We start from the raw sequence: 19,184 nt of genomic DNA, 5'->3' as shown, positions 1-19,184 counted from the left end.
TCTCAACCCTAGGCTCTTGCCAACTGTGCTATTAGATGAAAGCTTTGACTGGTCCTACCAAATTTTGATAGGAGGTTCAGAAATTCATCTGTAGGTTAGCCTCTAGGTGATGCTATTTTGGGAGGGGGAGCACAGCAACCCACAAAGATCTTCTATGGTATCTAAGGATTTCTCTATAACCCAACTTAATTCAACCAGCATGATCACTGATTTAGAACTGGAAGCACTGTTAAATAGTTTTGAGTCCAGTGAAATCATTTTACAGATGAGGAAACTGAAGTCTAGAAGAGATTAAGTGATTTGTCCAGAGTCATCTAGCTAGTAAGTTTCAGAGGAAGGATTTAACCCTCTTCTTCCCAACTCCAAGTCCAACACTCTATAAAATATGCTACAGTGTACCTAGGATATGAAAGTACTAGGCATATGAAGACAACATAAAAAAACAATGCTTGGATTTTCCTACTGGAAATCAGTGACATTTGAAGAGTGAGAATATATTACTCTTAGCTGGTGTATGTGTAATATGGTAAGTCATTAAGGAAATTTTTCTATGTGGGAGAGGTTGATCTATGATGCAACCAACCACAATGGAAGCATGCCGATTTGGCAAAATCATGGCAACTAGAAGCATTTTTAGGAAGTTGGACTCTGAAGAACTGGGAGGTGAAGAATGGATCCAGTGAGTATCCCCAGCATTTAGAACAGTTCCTGGCACATAATAAGTGCTTAATCAATGCTTGTTGATTGACTGATTGAAACCATTCCCTATGAGGTCCAGGTGAGTGGACTGAGGATGTTTAGCTTGGAGAAGAGAAGACTTGGGGGCGGATGAACTCAATCAACCAACCAACATTTGTTAAGTACTTTCTATGTTTCTCTTATTGTGTTATGCACTGGGAATCCAAGGACAAAAGAGAGACAGTATTCTCTCTATGCATCTAGAGAACAGATATGAGGTAAGCGTGGGTGAGGCAGTTGGGAGACATGCAGAAGTGATGTATGAGCTAAGTCTTGGAGGAAACCAGGGATTCTAAAGGGGAATGTGGGGAAGGAGTGATCTCCAGGCAGAGTAGATAACCAGTAGAGTATCATATGTTGGAAAAGGACACTTCAGCTGGACCCCAGAGTAAAAGAAAGGGAGTAGTATAAAGCAAATCTAGAAAAGCAAGGTGGGGTCCAACTGTGGAGAGCTTTATATTTAACCATAAAAGTAACAGCAAACCACAGAGTAGAGAAGGGGTGGGTGAAGTGGTCAGAACTGCACTTTAGGAATGGACCATACAACATAGAACCCAGAATCCCAGAGCTGGGCAGGAGTTTAGAACCCAATGTATTAGATTCCAAATTAAGAAGGAACCTTAGAAAATATCAAGCCAAGGAGAGACCTTAGAAGATGGAATATACGTAAATTCAAGTATTTGAAGGGATGACCTAGAAAAGGGGTATTAAACCTGTTCAGCTTGACCCCCCCCCCAAAAGGTACAACTAAGAACAATGAACAGAAAACTGCAAAGGTAATTTTCACTTCCATATATGAACAATTGTCAAAAAAGTGGAGTAGTCCAAAACTGGAATAGTCTGGGTGGTAACTAGTGATTTCCCCATCTCCAAAAGTCTTCAAATAGAGCCTAGACGCCCATTTGTCATAGTGGTTATAGAAATGATGGACACTTACTCAGGTATGCACTACACTAGATGCCCTATGAGGTCTCTATCAATCATAAGGCATTTTTATGTGTTTAATAAAATTAGTAATGTAATGGACCCCAAGCCCTAAGGCAAAGCTAGAATGCCTCCCAGGTGGGATGCAAATCTGGCTGCTATTCCATTCTCTACTTGAAAACACCATTTCCTCACACTGAGGCATTTATCTACTGCTCAGAACAGCTGGCTTTGAGTTTCAAGTCTCAGGAAATAGATGGGGAGATGACAGGGGAGAGACTTCCATGCAGCAGACAGCCCGTTTTATGCTACACTTCCTTGCTCACAGGAGGCTTGTAAGAATTAAATTTGGATAACGATGAGAAGTGGTCCATAGGTGCCATGAGCCCATTATTTTCTTATCATCCTCTGCCTTTGAACCCCAGAGCCTTCTTTGAGAGCTACAGAATGGCATAGGGAGAACATCGGACTGAGGCCATAACACATTGTAGTTGTAGAATGTAGAGTAAGGTACTTCCCTTCTCTGAACCTCAGTGTATTCAACTCTAAAATGGGGTTGTTTTGAGGATAATGCTTGATAAACCTCAAGGCGATATAGGAATATGAGTTGTTACTACTATTGTGCTAAAAGGAATATCAAATTCCAGAGAGTTTGCTTGGTCTGGGAAGAAACATAGTTATCAAAAGTCCGTGGAGAAAATTCCCATCTTCCTTTCTTGAGAACAGCTGTTGCCAGGATACAATAGCTTTTAAGATTAGTTCCAAGCACGCAGAGGTGCAATTTTCTGAAAGTGTCTTAATCTTGACAAATTCTTTCTAAAATACATTACTGTCCCTCTTATTTTTCTTTCTACAAGGCGGAGATTATAATAATAAATAATATTTCTTTAGAATTTTAGAATTTATGAAGACTATTCCCCATAACAACCTTGTGAAGAAAGAAATATGGGCACTGTTATTTCCATTTTACAGATGAGTAAATTGAGGGTGAACAGCAAGATAAATTACCCATAATGATGCAGAGGTACCCATCATTCAAGAAAATGTATCCTTTTCTCAAAGTTTGGTTGCTGGAACAATTTCTAATACTCATATTCTCACAGAGGGTCCCCATCAAACTTTTAGCCCCAGCTCTTTGGGCCTCAACTTACACATTTCTCCTGCCATAATATCCTTGCTCATTCCCTTAAGGAAGAAGACACAGGGATTTCCCACTGCAGTTCAATCTCTACTTTGTGTCGATCCAATAGTCTCCATAGAAATTAAGAATTCATTCCTTTTCCATCTGGCATACCCCCATTTTAATAGACATTTGGTGTTGAAATAAGCACTGGATAATGATTTGTTTCAATTCAGCATTCTGGATATTATAGTAAAGGATAAGGATATCACCACAACAAATCCCCAACAACTGGTCCAGCAAGTCAAGAAACATTAAGTTCACAAACCTTTGGGAAAAAATATGGGGGTACTGCAAAGGGTAAATCCAAAGAGCATTCATACAAAGAAGTCCAATTTTAGAAAACTACCTTCTGTACACACACACACACACACACACACACACACACACACACATTTCATGTGCACACCAGGTTATATCTCCCTCTATTCCCAACACTAGTTTAATTCTGTGCATATCAATAATTACTCTTGCCAACTGGTCTATCACATCAGATAGAGATGGAATTCATGACTCTATGGTCTTGGTAGAATCCTAATTCCTACAGTGTCAGAGTTTGATGGTATCTCTGAGATCATCTATCACAACCTGTATTTAACAAAGATACCCCCCATAATATGCCAAATAAACAATCATTCAACTTTCACTTTAAAAGTTCAGATAAAGTAGAAAACACTATCTTCTGTGTGATACATTTCCATTTTTGGATGGCTCCAAAATATCAGAAAGTTATTCTTTGCACTGAATTCCATTCTTTTCTCTAATTTCCTTGTTCTGATTCCTTGTTCCTCTTCTACAGACAAATAGAACTAGCCTTATCCTTCTTCTACATAGCAGCCTTTAAAACACTTGAAATCAACATTCACATTCCCCCATGTTTTCTCTGCTTCATGTTAAATATTTCCAGTTTATTCAATTGATCCTCATGTGGCGTACTCTCTGGAAACTTCACTATTGAGGTCGCCTTTCTCCTGTTACCTTTTAGATTGTCCGCATCCTTCCAAAAATGTACCTAGAATGAATCATTACGCTGTAAATGCTATCTGACAAAGATAAAGTCCTAGAAATAATACCCCTCTTACACTTAAAGCATCTCAGTGTAATTAAAATACTTGAAATCAACTACACACAAATTCTTCATCATGGTATTTCAGGTCCTTCATGATCTAATTCCCACCTACTTTTCCAGTCCCATTTGATATTATTGCCTAGTAGACTAGCCAATCAAAATGCTTGAATTTGAATTATAAGGTTCTTGAAGTGATCCATAAGGCACTCTTAAGGTGTTTATTGAAGGATAAATGAGATCTGTTGGAAATTAGTAGCTCTATTCCTGCTCACAGCTTGAAATGTCTTTCCAGTTCAGCACAGCCAAGGTTATGTCTCAGACTCCTGCACTCTGAGATATTCTTCAAGCCCCGTTGAAAGCAAATGTGTTTATAAACAGGTAGGGTGCTGCCCCAGTGCTGCTTGTTAAGGAATAATGGATTTATTCACAAAAGGAAAAGTGGATAGAAGAGTATTAGACTTATATTAGGAAAGAAAAACCATGCATGGTCTGAAGTAAATACTAGATTTTAGGACCACAAGTTTCAAGGGCTTTAAGAGGAAATGATAAATAAGATACCGTAGTCTAAAACTGTACAAGGAATTCAGACCCAGAAGCATGGAAAACTAACAAATGAAATTCTGAAGTCACAAAGGTAAATCATTCCAATTAAAAGCAAAAATTGTGACTTGTTCAAATAAATCAATGTGGACACACAGGGAACTCATTAACCAACCCAGATTTTTCAACATGTGGAGAAGATGGAAGGAAGGACATATGATAGAGGATAAAGATAAACATATCATATGACTCTATAAGAAGAGACTCAGTGATATTGAAACTGAGAAAGAGCTGAAGCTACTCCAGGGAAAGCTGAGGATAACAAAAGTAAGTTTGTTTGTTTGGTTTTTAAGCTCTACTGGGGTAAAGGAAAGGATCTAAGCAATGAAAGCAACAATTTCAGAATTTCAAAAGGCCAGTAGTACAGCTTTCTTAGAACATGTCATGCCAGATGAGCTCTATTTCATGTTTTAATATAGTTACTAAACTTGTAGATCAGGGGAATACATTAGATATTGTTTACTTAAATTTCAGTAAAGCATCTGTTAAGCATCTCATGTTATTCTTATCCAAAAGATAGATATTATAATTAGACAGATTCAGAACTGGTTAAATAGCTGAACTGAAAGGAATGACCATGAGTGTTCTAATTTCAACTTGGCAGGAAGTCTCCATTGGAGTGCCTTAGGGATTTGGCCTGATGCTGTTTAAAATTGATATCAGTGGCTTAGATAAAGACACTGATGATGCACATAAAAGTCTAATGTTACCCAAACCTAGGAGGGACAGCTAACAGACTAGAAGACAGTCAGGATTCATAAAAAGTTGGATATATCATTTGGATTGAACATAATAAGATGAAGTTTTGAAGACATAAATGCAAAAAGTTTTATGCTTGATTTCCAAACTAAACTTCATGAATACAAGGTGGGATGTGTTAGAAAACATTTTTTTTTCCAAAAAGTGTTCTTATGGTTTTATAAACTTTAAGTTCAATATGAGACATGAGCTTGATGTGGCAACCAAACAAGCTAATGTGATCTTGGAATTCACTTAAAGGAGGCTAGATTCCAGAAATAAAGAGACAATGATTGTCTCTCTGAGTGCCATACTTTAAGAAGGACATTCAAAGTTGAGAGCCTTCAGAAGAGGACTACCAGGTTGGTAAAAATCATTGAGTCCATATCATATGAAATTTAGTTGAAGAGTAAGCATGTAGTAAGCATTCATTGAAGGATGAATGTCTTCAAGGATTCGGAGTGCTACCGTGTAAAAGAGGGGTGCTTTGGTCTTTTATTTTCCTTAGAAGGAAGAACCAGGAGTAAGAGGTGTAAGCTTCAAAGAGGGAAATTGAAACTGATGTCAAGAAAAGGCATCCTAACAATTAGAGTTGTCCAAAGGAGAAGTGGGTTACCACTGAAGGTTTAGGGTATCCACTTAAATGGGTCAAGGGCAGCAATATATGGAGAAGACTGGGCCACAGAAGTGAAAGACAACAATCCAACTTGTACAGGGGATAGAAACCAAAATAGGATTGGTTTGCATCCCTGCTTATTCCAAGGTATTTATTCCCTGAGACATTTCCCCTAATATTCTATACACATACACACACACACACACAAATACACACACATATATACATACATACACACGCTACCAAGAATAAATATAGACTAGGAAGCTTCTCATAAAGTCTCACAACCTACAAATCACACAGCTGAACAAACTGAATCAATGACTAAAGCCCTTGAGACCACACAGGGCACATGCAACTCATATCAAAGTGAAAACTATGAGTTCCCCATTGCTGCAAGAGGCATGTTTCATAGAACTTGTGATCCTGTAAAGTAATCTCATTGCAATAATGGTACTAGGTCAATACTGGGACATCAAATTAACTGGGGTTAGAAGAGTGTTTGTCATACATATGGTAGAGGAATTTTTTTTAGATGCAAATTGAACTACATTAGGAGTTGGCAAACTACTTTTATTTAAAAATGTAAAAAGAAACAAAAGCAAAAAAGAGTTCACTAGCCATATAAAAGTAGAGGGTCAGCTAAATCTAACTCATGGGTAATAGTTTGCTGACCTCCAGATTAGATGGCCACTAAAGACACTTTCAATACTGGAATTCAGTTTTTCTCAGAATCTATTGGCCATCCTTCTAGTAACGTGTTTTTCTTGTATGTCCTAGTTGTTAATTTATAGGAAGACTGCAAGAATCTATATGACTCAGTTTCTAATGTTGTTATGTACACTGATTTCTCACTGGTTTATTTCTTGTCCTTGCATGTGTAGAGTGAGGACATAACACATGGTAGGTGCTTAATAAATGTTTGTTGAATTAAATATATTATCAGCTTTTCAGTGAAAGGTAGATATTGTTTTTTAAAAATAAAGACCCTTTTATTTTGAGCACTCACTCTCCCTTTTTAGCACATGCACTGTGAAAATGGAAAGTGGCCGAACAGAGGATTTTTCTTTGTTTCTTGAGTTACAATGCCCAATGAATTAATCAATTAGTGACCAGTGTCTTGGTGGTGAGCCTCTCTGTACTTAGCTGGACAGGTCCTCAGAATACAAGTGTAGTCTGTTGCCAGAATCATGCTTGAAGTCTTTCCAATATGACAGAACCTGCCAAAACTTGTGTTCTGCTGGCATAGCCTCCAAGAACCCAGGGTCACCTCCACGCTAAGATTAAAAATTAAATTAGGATTTTCAGGGAGGAATAATAATACAGCCTACCACAATTTGTTAAATACAGTTAAAGTGTTTCTCAATAGTCCATTTCTTTCCTTGAATATTAATCCTGACAAAAGAGAAACAGAAACTAATGAATTACACCTACAGTTAAAAACAATTAGAAAAGGGGCGGAGCCAAGATGGCGGAGTAGAAAGACACACATACACATAGCTCCGAACCCACAATCCACAGAATGGCTACAGGGGAGTAACTCATGGCGAATTCTGCACCCAGAGGCCACGGAATATTGGAGCCAGGGAGATTTCTGTTCCGGAGGGACCTGCAAACCTCTCGCGGGGGGTCCTTCATGCTGCGGACTGGGCGCCGGGACTGGGAGCTGAGGGCAGCCCTGCAGCAGCCGCGGCACCGAGAGGAAAAGATCCAAGCAGGCTTCAGGGAAGACATCTCCAGCGGCCACGCGGGTCCCTCCACCCACAGAGGGACCTGCAAACCTCTCGCAAAAGGTCTGTCGCGCTACAGACGTGGAGCCCAGCCCAGCCCAGACCTGCTGCGGCCATGGCACCAAGAGAAACAGACCTGAGCAGGCTTCAGGGATGGGATCTCCAGCGGCCACACAAGTCCCTCCACCCACAGGTGATGGGGGTCGGTAAGAGAGTCTCTTTGGCGGGTCGAGAAGGGAGTGGGGTGACCCCATGATTCGGGCCCCCCCCAAGGAGGTAGAAGCCGAGAGGTGGCTGCAGACAGGGGCTCCCCAAGCCGGCGGGAGCCTGGATCCATTGTGGAAGGTCTGTGTATAAACCCCCTGAGGGAACTGAGCCTGAGAGGTGGCCCTGCCCTGACTTGACCACCTGAACTTAATTCTCACACTGAATAGCAGCCCTGCCCCCGTCAAAAGCCCTAAGGCTGGAAGCAGTATTTGAATCTCAGACCACAAACACTGGCTGGGAGGATCAGGAGGTGAGGTGAGTGTGAGGAAAATATTCAGAGATCAAGTCACTGGCTGGGAAAATGCCCAGAAAAGGGAAAAGAAATAAGACTATAGAAGGTTACTTTCTTGGTGAACAGGCATTTCCTCCCTTCCTTTCTGATGAGGAAGAACAATGCTTACCATCAGGCAAAGACACAGAAATCAAGGCTTCTGTGTCCCAGCCCACCCAATGGGCTCAGGCCATGGAAGAGCTCAAAAGGAATTTTGAAAATCAAGTTAGAGAGGTGGAGGAAAAACTGGGAAGAGAAATGAGAGAGATGAAAGAAAAGCATGAAAAGCAGATCAGCTCCCTGCTAAAGGAGAACCAAAAAAATGTTGAAGAAATTAACACCTTGAAAACTAGCCTAACTCAATTGGCAAAAGAGGTTCAAAAAGCCAATGAGGAGAAGAATGCTTTCAAAAGCAGAATTAGCCAAATGGAAAAGGAGAGTCAAAAGCTCACTGAAGAAAATAGTTCTTTCAAAACTAGAATGGCACAGATGGAGGCTAAGGACTTTGCGAGAAAGTATGATATCACAGAACAAAGAGAGAAAAATGGAAAAATGGAAGATAATGTGAAATATCTCATTGGAAAAACAACTGACCTGGAAAATAGATTCAGGAGAGACAATTTAAAAATTTTGGGACTACCTGAAAACCATAATCAAAAGAAGAGCCTAGACATCATCTTCCATGAAATTATCAAGGAAAACTGCCCTGAGATTCTAGAACCAGAGGGTAAAATAAATATTGAAGGAATCCACAGAACACCGCCTGAAAGAGATCCAAAAAGAGAAACTCCTAGGAACATTGTGACCAAATTCCAGAGTTCCCAGGTCAAGGAGAAAATATTGCAAGCAGCTAGAAAGAAACAATTCAAGTATTGTGGAAATACAATCAGGATAACACAAGATCTAGCAGCCTCTACATTAAGGGATCGAAGGGCATGGAATAGGATATTCCAGAAGTCAAAGGAACTAGGACTAAAACCAAGAATCACCTACCCAGAAAAACTGAGTATAATACTTCAGGGGAAAAAATGGTCTTTCAATGAAATAGAGGATTTTCAAATTTTCTTGATGAAAAGACCAGAGCTGAAAAGAAAATTTGACTTTCTAACACAAGAATGAAGAGAACCATGAAAAGGTGAACAGCAAGGAGAAGTCATAAGGGACTTACTAAAGTTGAACTGTTCACATTCCTACATGGATAGACAATATTTGTAACTCTTGAAACATTTCAGTATCTGGGAACTGGGTGGGAGTACACACATACACACGCACACACACACACATACGTAGAGACAGAGTACACAGAGTGAATTGAAGAGGATGGGATCATATCTTAAAAAAAAATGAAATCAAGCAGTGAGAGAGAAATATATTGGGAGGAGAAAAGGAGAAATGGAATTGGGCAAATTATCTCCCATAAAAGAGGCAAGCAAAAGACTCATTAGCGGAGGGATAAAGAGGGGAGGTGAGAGAAAAACATGAAGTCTACTCTCATCACATTCCACTAAAGGAAAGAATAAAATGCACACTCATTTTGGTATGAAAACCTATCTCACAATACAGGAAAGTGGGGGACAAGGGGACAAGCAGGGTGGGGGGGGATGATAGAAGGGAGGGCATGGGGAGGAGAGTGCAATTTGAGGTCGACACTCATGGGGAGGGATAGGATCAAAAGAGAATAGAAGTAATGGGGGACAGGATAGGATGGAGGGAAATATAGTTAGTCCTATACAACACAACTGTTATGGAAGTCATTTGCAAAACTACACAGATTTGGCCTATATTGAATTGCTTGCCTTCCAAAGGGAAGGGGTGGAGAGGGAGGGAGGTAAAGAAGTTGGAACTCAAAGTGTTAGGATCGACTGTCGAGTAATGTTCTTGCCACTAGGAAATAAGAAATACAGGTAAAGGGGTATAGAAAGCTATCTGGCCCTACAGGACAAAAGAGAAGAAGGAGACAAGGGCAGAGAGGGATGATAGAAGAGAGAGCAGATTGGTCACAGGGGCAATTAGAATGCTTGGTGTTTGGGGGGGGAGGGGATAAAAGGGGAGAAAATTTGTAACGCAAAGTTTTGTGAAAATGAATGTTAAAAGTTAAATAAAAAAAGAAAAGAAAAGAAAAAAGAAATACAGGTAAGGGGGTAAAGAAAGCTATCTGGCCCTACAGGACAAAAGAGAAGATGGAGACAAGGGCAGAGAGGGATGATAGAAGAAAGAGTAGATTGGTCACAGGGGCAATTAGAATGCTTGGTGTTTGGGGGGGGAGGGGATAAAAGGGGAGAAAATTTGTAACCCAAAATTTTGTGAAAATGAATGTTAAAAATTAAATAAAAAAAAACAATTAGAAAATTGAAAGTTAATAAGTCCAAAATAAGAGAAAAGAAAAAAGATAAAAATTGAAAGGAAAATGAAGAGAACTTGGAGAAAATCAATCAAATCTAGTAAACAAAATAGAGAGATCTTTTTAAAAAAACCCATTAAAGTTGACAAAGTTATAAATAATTTCATTGTAATAAAAGATAAAAACAAGTTTACGAATGAGATATTTTAGATACGAGAAAGGAAAATCACAACAAATGAAAATTAGTGACAATATTAAAAACTACTATACTCAATTATATATCAAATTTAAAAGTTTAAATAGGATGGGTGGGCTTATAAATATGCAAACTGATTTCAAAAAACAGGAAACAGATCTTAAATAATCCTAATTTTTTTAAAAAAGCAAAATTAAATAATTCACTAGTGAACTATCTAAAAAAGATATAGCTAGAATTTCTGGAACAATGTTAAATGATCATAGTGAACATCCTTGCTTCACCCCTGACCAAACAGATTAATAAATAAGCCCCATTAAATATTTAATGAACAAATAATTCCCATACTTCATGAATATAAAAGTTTAAAATATAGAAATATGGCATTCTATCAAATTTCTTCCATGAAACAAATATCAATTTGCTATCCAAACCAAGAAAAGATAAGCCTGAAAATGATAAGTATAGGAAAGTAAGACTTTCAAATGTTAATGCAATGACTGAACAAAAGCTCTGGGATACAGATTATAATAATAGAAACAAAATGCATTCATTGTATTTATGTTAGCAATGAAAATGTTGTTTTTAACATTAATAACATATCATGATGGCAACAATAATATGGCTAGCTGACAGTGTATAGAGTATCAGGCCTTGAGTCAGGAAAATTCATCTTCCTGAGCTCAAATCTGGCCTCAGACACTTAGTAGCTGGATGACCCTGGGCAAGTCACTTAACCCTGTTTGCCTCAGTTTTCTCATCTGTAAAATGAGCTTGAGAAGGAAATGGTACACCACTCCAATATCTATGCCAAGAAAACCCCAAATGGGGTTAGGAAAATTTAGACATGATTGAAAATGACTGAACAACAAAACAATAAAATCTATTATATCAATGCAGACAAAACCTGCAACAAAATTGCAAAGCTCATTAAAAAAATTAAATAAAAACTTAGGAATAAAACACCTTTTCCTCAATAGAATAAAAAGCCTTCATCTGAGATTAAAAATCAGTATTATTTGTAATAGGGAAATATTAAAAGTTTCCTTACTAAAGTCAAGAGTGAAGCACGGAGGTTGCAGAGTAAATGAAGTACTGGACTTGGAGTCAAAAAGACTTAAGTTCAGATGTAGCTTCTGATATTTAATAGCTGTGTGACTCTGGGAAAGTCATTAAACCTCTCTGTGCCATAATAAAGGTAAAAGGCTGGAGTAGAATATATCATGCTTCAACTGAAGTTAAAAAAAGCAGGGGTAACAATCCTGATCTAGAAGAAAGCAAAAGCAAAAATAGATCTAATTAAAAGAGATGAAGAAGCAAACAGCATCTTATTAAAAAGTACTATAGACAATGAACTGATATCATTACTAAACATATATCCACCAAGTGGTTTAGCATCCAGATTCTTAGAGGAGAAGGTAGGGGAGTTACAGGAAGAAATAGAAATTCTACTAGTAGGGGACCCCAACTCCCCCTCTCAGAACTAGATATATCTAACCACAAAATAAGCAAGAAAGAAATTAAGGAGGTGAATAGAATTTTAGAAAAGTTTGATATGGTAGACCTCTGAATAAAATTGAATAGGTATAGAAAGGAATATTGTGTTCATCCTTCATTTTTGAAGAAGACCATGACATCAGAGAAATGATGACATGACTTGCACTTGACTTTGTTTTGAATGAGGGCGGGCTGTGCAAAGTCACCAGCCTCACTTACTCCTCCCTAGCCATCTGGATTCAGTGACTAGATATTCATCAGAATGACTGTAGACAGCCCAGGATGCAATGGGAAACCTTGGCTATTTTAGGCTAAGGCTTTTTCAGGTATCCACTTACAGGGAGATAATGCCCATTCATTGAATAGGCCTCTTTAAGAAGTTTTTCTCAGAGGTACATGGAATCTACACAAAATCTGACCATGTATTAGGGTATAAAATCCCTCACAATCCAATGTAGAAAGGCAGAAATTGTAAATGCATCCTTTTTAGATCATGATGCAATGAAAATTACATGTAATAAAGATCTCATCATCTCCCATGGATTTAATTATCAACTCTCTAGACAAATGATTATTGAATCTGCATATGCAGCCCTATTCTCTTTCCTAATCTGCACTGTCCCATCACCATCTACTTATTGGGCATCAAACTGGATGTCCCAGAGATATCTCAAACTTGACATGTCTAAAACAGAACTCTTTAGTTTCCCTCTAAACTCTCCTCTCTTCTATTATTGTCAAGGGCACTACTATCTTCCCAGTGAACTGGGATCAGAGTATCAATGCCATCTTCAACTTCTTGCTAACACTCATCTCATATAGCCAATCTATTGTCAAATCTCGTTGTTCTAACCATCATATTTTCTCTGTTATACATCCCCTTCTCTCAACTAACACTTCCAGTACCCTACTTCAGCCCTCCAAAAGCTTTCACCTTGACAATTAAAATAGGCTTCTCCCTGGCTTCTCTGACCCTAGTCTCTACCCACTCCAATTCATTCCTCTTTCAACAGTCAGGACAATAACAATAATAACATTTATATAGTGCTTCCTAAATGCAGTGTTAAACATTTTACAAATATTATCTCATTTTATCCTCAAAAACTCTGGGAGGCAGGTACTATTATTACCTTCATTTTCATAAATGATGAAATAAGCAAATCAAGTTTAATTGACTTGCCCAGAGTCACACAACTAGTAAGTGTCTGAGGCCAAATTTGAACTCAGGTCATCTCAATTCCAAGTCTTAATCTCTGAGCTTCATGGCTGCACCCTTCTCCTCTACCGCCAAAGTGATTTTCCTGAAGTGCATGTCTGACCATGTCACCTCTCCGCTCAAAAGGAAGAAAGTCATTATCTCTATTACTTACTATTTCATCAAATACTAAGTCCTATGTTTATCATATGAAGTTCATTCACCAGCTGGCCTCTTTCTACTTTTCTAGTTTCTTATACTTTATTCCCCAAAGTGAACCCTATGATGCAGTTACACCGGTGTACTTGCTGTTCCTCTCCCATCTCCACTCTCCCAAATTTAACTTTCACTGGATGTCTCCCACATCTAGAATGGTCTCCATCCTTATTTGTGACTCTTAATTTTCCCATCTTATGTCAAGACAGTGCTCAATTCCTACATTCCTCAAGGAGGTTTTAATGCCTTCATACCTCCAAGATCTATGAGATTAAATTCCAATTAGAATTGATAGCTCTAATATATATGGTCATTGGAATGTTTTTTTTTCCCCTCATTAGAAGGTGAGTTCCTCAAAGGCTGACATTCTGTTTGGTTTAGTTTGTTTTTCTTTTCTGTGTACTCTTAGCACATAGCATAGTGCCTGGCACACAGTAAGTGCTTAATAAATAATGAATACCTCAAAATAAGCATTTTTGAAAGAAGAAATGAAAACCTCTAATGCTCATTTTTAAAAGTGTCAGTCACTAATCATAAAGGAAATTACAAATTAATACACAGTGAGGTACAAACTTAAACTCATCAAATAGGCAAAATAATAAATGAAAAATCAAATGTTGGTGTGACTGTGGGAGAATAGGCATATCAATTCACTGCTAATGGAGTTGTGAATGGGTATGACAATTTTTGGAAAGTAATTTATAATTTTATGATAAAAAACTAAAATGATACCCTTTGATTCAGTAATTCCACTTCTAGGTCCATATTCTTAGGAGGTTATTGACAAGGAGAAGGAAATCTACATCAACATTCATCTCAGCACTATTTGTAAAAGCAAAAAGGCAGAAATCATGTGCCCTCAAAGTGAGGAATGGTTCAATACAGCATGCTATGTGATTATAATGAAATGTCATTTTACTTAAAGAAATGGTGAATATGAAAAATGTAAAGAAATATAGGAAGCAATATCAAATAACACAAAAGAATGCAAAAATTAAAAAGAATAATAAATACTCCAGTTATGCAAATGAAGACAACAGCAAAACTCATGGTAAATATACACTGGAATGACCTTTGTTGAAATAAAGATCGCTGTTTCATTTGTTTAAATAATTGGCATATAGTATGTAACATGAGAGACCTTTAGACTGGAAAGGACCAGATTTCCTGTCATGTCTGCATCATGAACAATCTTTGGAGAAAAGCAAGAACTAAATTTCCCATGAGGCTAGATGCCTCCCACTCTGCACCTGGGGATTCAAATGAACATATTTGTGGGAAAACAATGGAGAATGGAGTTCACTACCATGTTAAAGATTGGAGTTGAACAATGGAGGGTAATATTTTTTTTTTTCTTTCCAAGAAATGTTGGAATAAATGAAGAGGACTCATCTAGAGATTTCTCCATACTACCTCCTCAAGTTCCTTGAGTACATTAGCAAGTTTTTGTTGTTGAAGTCTACATGGAAAATCATCGCTGGACCAAGAAAATGAGATATTCTTGGCTGTGGAAAAGTTCTAATGTTGCCTATGACTAGAAGTGTAATTAATGCTTGAGGTAAGTCAGGCTGGAAACTTTAGGAGGCAGCAGTGGCCAAGAGAAGCAAGTGGTTGGTTAGACAGATTGAGTCTTTTCACTGAGGTCCTGAGCCTCAGTTCTCCTGTAGGAGTAGTGTCTTCCTCATCAAAGTCACAGCTTTTACTGAATCTTGAGTTCTGAACTACTGGGGGAGGGGGAATAAGGAAGAGGAAGAAAAAGAGCTAGAGAAGAGAATGAAACTATTCAATCCATGATGTGACAAAGTTTATTTTCTGTTGCTTTACTATCAATGTCTGTTCTAATCAATGATTTTATGATTTCAGTGCAGTTCTTTGCCTGTATTTTGGTGGTCCTCTGGACATCTAAACACCCCAGACTCAAGCTAATTTCATAAGTCCCTAATTTTCTAACTGGATGAAGAAAAAAGGAAACTTTTAGAAACTCCTCTTGTATGACTTGAAACCAAGATTGAAAAAGGTAGATGTACCTGAATTATAAAAAGAAGCTACATTTTAAAAATTGTTTTGCATAATTAGTTTGAGTTTTTCCTTTTAGGCATTCTGTTTTGTTTTTATCTGTGATTTTGCATGTACAATTTCTTTGGGGGTTTCACCTATTTATTTTTGGATGCCACTGTTGATAAAATTAAAATTCATCCTTTTTAAAGAGACAGTAATTTTCAGGGGGCAGTCTAACTTTACTACTGGTGTCCAGAAGCTCTTATGGGACTCTAACCGAGGAGAAGTCAGTTACTTTCTCAATGACCTAGGCAACTCTTTAAAAGTATAATTAGCTTCCCTACCAGTACTGAATCTCTATTGGTAGAGGGTGTTCTCTTCATTGGTAAAGTTCTCTATTTCATTGAAATCCCAGGTCCCACTCCTGAAATACAAAATAATATTAAGAAAATCAGAGGTAGACCTCTGGATCATCAGCTACATCCACTCTGGAAGATTAACTGAAGATTCCTCATATATTGGAGGAAGGGGGAAAGGAAGACATATGTTTTAATTGGTATAAGGAAACTTCCCAAAAGGAAATTCTACTAATGCCAATCAACACCTTTTATTATACTTAGGGTCTTAGAGAGTGGCCAGGAACATCAATTAAGTGACTTGTCCAGGGTTACACAGCCAGTATCCGTCATAAACAGGATTTGAACCCAGGTCTCTCTGATAGATATTAGTATTCCCTCCACTGCTTGAAATTATTTCTCCTGACAATTGGCTCCCCACATGCTAAAAGAGAAATGAGTACAATTGAGCCTTGCTCCATGTCAAGGTATTTTCTTTCATGATGGCCTTCTGTATACTTCAACTTCCCTAATAGAAAGACAAGGGGGAAGAATTATATAGAACAGGAAGTTATCACTATCAGTGAAAGGAATATTCACATTGATATCACAGATTCACCAAAGTACATATTTTTTCAGTTGTGTAAGAATGTGGCATTGTGGGATTTTTTTTGTTTACTTACTGTTTTTTGTTTTCTTTCCAAAGAGGTTTGATTCTAAGGGTAGGGTCTATATTTAGAGCTTGACAATAGTCCTCCCCCCCCCTGCCCCCCTGCCCCCCGAGGTGGATGACAAGCATACTGTCCCTAGGGTCTGCTAATAGATAACATTTCTATCACCCACCCACCTCTAGGGCACTCATCACTATCTGCTACGGCCACGTGGGCGGACTCTGTTTCCATGGAGACCAGCTGATCAGCAGGGTCTGCTTAGCAAGAAGGACCAGGCAGTTCTAGTACATACCAAATGGCATGGCCTTCACACCCTCAACACTCAAATACTGGCATGGGCCAGGAAAGAAAAGCAAGCTGACACAGTTATGATTGGAATTAGCACGACAGAAGGGCCAAAGTCCATGTGAGAGAAATCAAGTCCAGGAGATGAGCAAAAGGTTGAAAGAATAGTACAGGGCAAATTACCCAGCAGTCAATCAACAGGAGTTAATTGAATGCCTACTAGGTTCTAGTCACTAGGGATCCTAAAACAAAATTGACACTGTTCTTGAACTCACAAGAAACTGGTATAATAAGGAGGGAGGGGGGACCCAGAGGTATAAAGATGAATAGGTTTTTTAAAAAATTATGTATATATATACATACATATGCAAATATGTGTGTAGTATACATATATGTATATATACATGTATGTAAGTGTATGTACACACACACACAAAGTAATTTGAGAGGGCATTAAAAAGGCATCAGGAAAGGCCTCCTTTAGGAGGTAAGTTTCAGCTAAACTTTTAAGGCAACTAGAGATTCTAAGAGACGAAAAGACCGTCATGGGAGTGGGGTGGAATAACTGGGTTGGAGGCAGATTGTGTGAAAGGTTTAAAGTCTCAAACAGAGGCATATGGGGTTGCTGTTGTCTTCCCCCTCCTCCACCTCCTTTCTGGGATGAGTTTGACTCAGACCAGGCCCTTGGTAGTTTAGGTTTGAAATTAGAACAAAATGATACACTCAAAGGTTATTATGACAGTTAACAAGTGGAGATTTACTTAGCCATAGAGCCAGAGAAGGATATTCAACAAGGATAAGCATTAAGGATACCTTGGGATAATTCAGCCCAGCAAAACTCCCCTTCCTGCCTTACCCAACATGATCAAATAGCCATACCGCCAAAAACTTTCCTATATTCTCATGGCTGCTATGTATTCAGATGATGTGAAACTGATGTAAGCAGTCTAAGCCCCCTGAGCCAATCAATTCCCAACAAATATCTCAATACCTTTTAAGGAAAAAGAAATCCAACTTTTATGGGGAGAGTAGTTAAGATGTTGCTTCTCGTAGATGGTCCTAGAATCAAAAGAGAGCCATTGTAGCTTTTTAAGAAGTAATATGGTCAGCATATAGGACAGTATAGAATAAAAATATGCTTTAGCAGCCCCATAGACAATGGTTTGGAGAGGAAAAAGACTAGGCAGGAAGATAAATTGGGAGCCTTTTGTAATAATCTAGGCCAGCATTCTACAAACTTTTATTTTTGCACCCCTCATCAGTAAGAAGAAATTTTGAGCACAAACTCCCTGTGTGTGTGTGTATGTGTGTGTGTATTAGTGCCCAAGTAGCAACCGGGTTATGACTACCTTGAAGAACCAACAACTGGTAAAGAAGGGTGGAGATGAAGACTTACACATTAGCAAGAATATTGAGAGAGGGTAAGGATCAGTATAACTATGACAGAGTCCAGTCTGGAAATTGTATGGAGAATAGGAATCCAAGCAGCCTTCCTATTGTTTGATTAGTTGATTACACACCTACCTACTGGCATCATGTAATAACCTAGGTGGTAAGTGATAAAGGCACTATGTTGGTAGTCACTTGAGTGGAGAGAAAGGGACATTCCTAAGATATCTTGTGGACATCTAGAGGAACTAGAAAAGAAGGAGGGGGAAATGGCAAAAGATAATAAGAAAAAACCTTGACACTGAGCAGCCCTACCTGCCTTTACTCCTCTCTCACCCTTTTGAGAACCCATTGCCACAGAATCTGTTCATGTAGGGGGTGATCACTAAAGACAGCTGGCTGGATAGGCAGCACGCAGGTGAGAGTGGATACAGATCTCTGTGGCAGAGGTAGTTCCCTGAGAGGTGAGCAAAGTACTTGACTTTGGCAAAGAGCTAATCACTCATTCATTGTGATGAGGCATGATTATTTATAATCATATATGCTAATGAGAAAGTCATTGTTAGCTCAAGGCCAACATTCAGTACCTTATAACCAGCCACTTTCCCCACTGAAGCTCTCAACTCTTTTCTCTCTTCTTCTCCCTTCTTATAGGAAATAGATAATCTTAGAGCTAGAAGAAACCTGCAAACATAGCTGACAGAATGAAAGTCAACCTAAGAAGCATGTATTAAGCATTCACTATGCAGCAAACACTGTGTCACTCCCTGGAAATACAAAGACAAATATGAAAATATTCCCTACCTTTAAGGTACATTCTACTGGAATGAATGTTCTAGAAGGAATCTTAGTACATATTACATCAGAACAAGAAAGGGGCTTAGAACAAACAATCTTGCAATTGAAAGAATTCCAAGATCTAGAATGT

The 19,184-nt window shown here is 38.4% G+C and overlaps 1 long non-coding RNA gene across 1 annotated transcript in view; it reads right to left on the bottom strand.

The window, feature by feature from the left end:
- Window positions 1-18,846, bottom strand: part of LOC140522644 (uncharacterized) — a 66,838-nt gene extending 47,992 nt beyond the window's left edge. Inside the window, exons 1-3 of the long non-coding RNA XR_011973360.1 lie at window positions 18,572-18,846; window positions 17,859-17,926; window positions 15,921-16,000 (exon numbers count right to left, since the gene is read on the bottom strand). This is a non-coding gene — a long non-coding RNA (uncharacterized lncRNA). The remainder of the gene's footprint in view (window positions 1-15,920; window positions 16,001-17,858; window positions 17,927-18,571) is intronic.
- Window positions 18,847-19,184: the final 338 nt, after the last annotated feature.

This window comes from Notamacropus eugenii, chromosome 1, assembly GCF_028372415.1.
Source record: "Notamacropus eugenii isolate mMacEug1 chromosome 1, mMacEug1.pri_v2, whole genome shotgun sequence".
Taxonomy (NCBI): Eukaryota; Metazoa; Chordata; class Mammalia; order Diprotodontia; family Macropodidae; genus Notamacropus; species Notamacropus eugenii.
The sequence above is the reverse complement of the archived record's forward strand: the minus strand, read 5'-3'. Positions and strand labels throughout refer to the sequence as shown.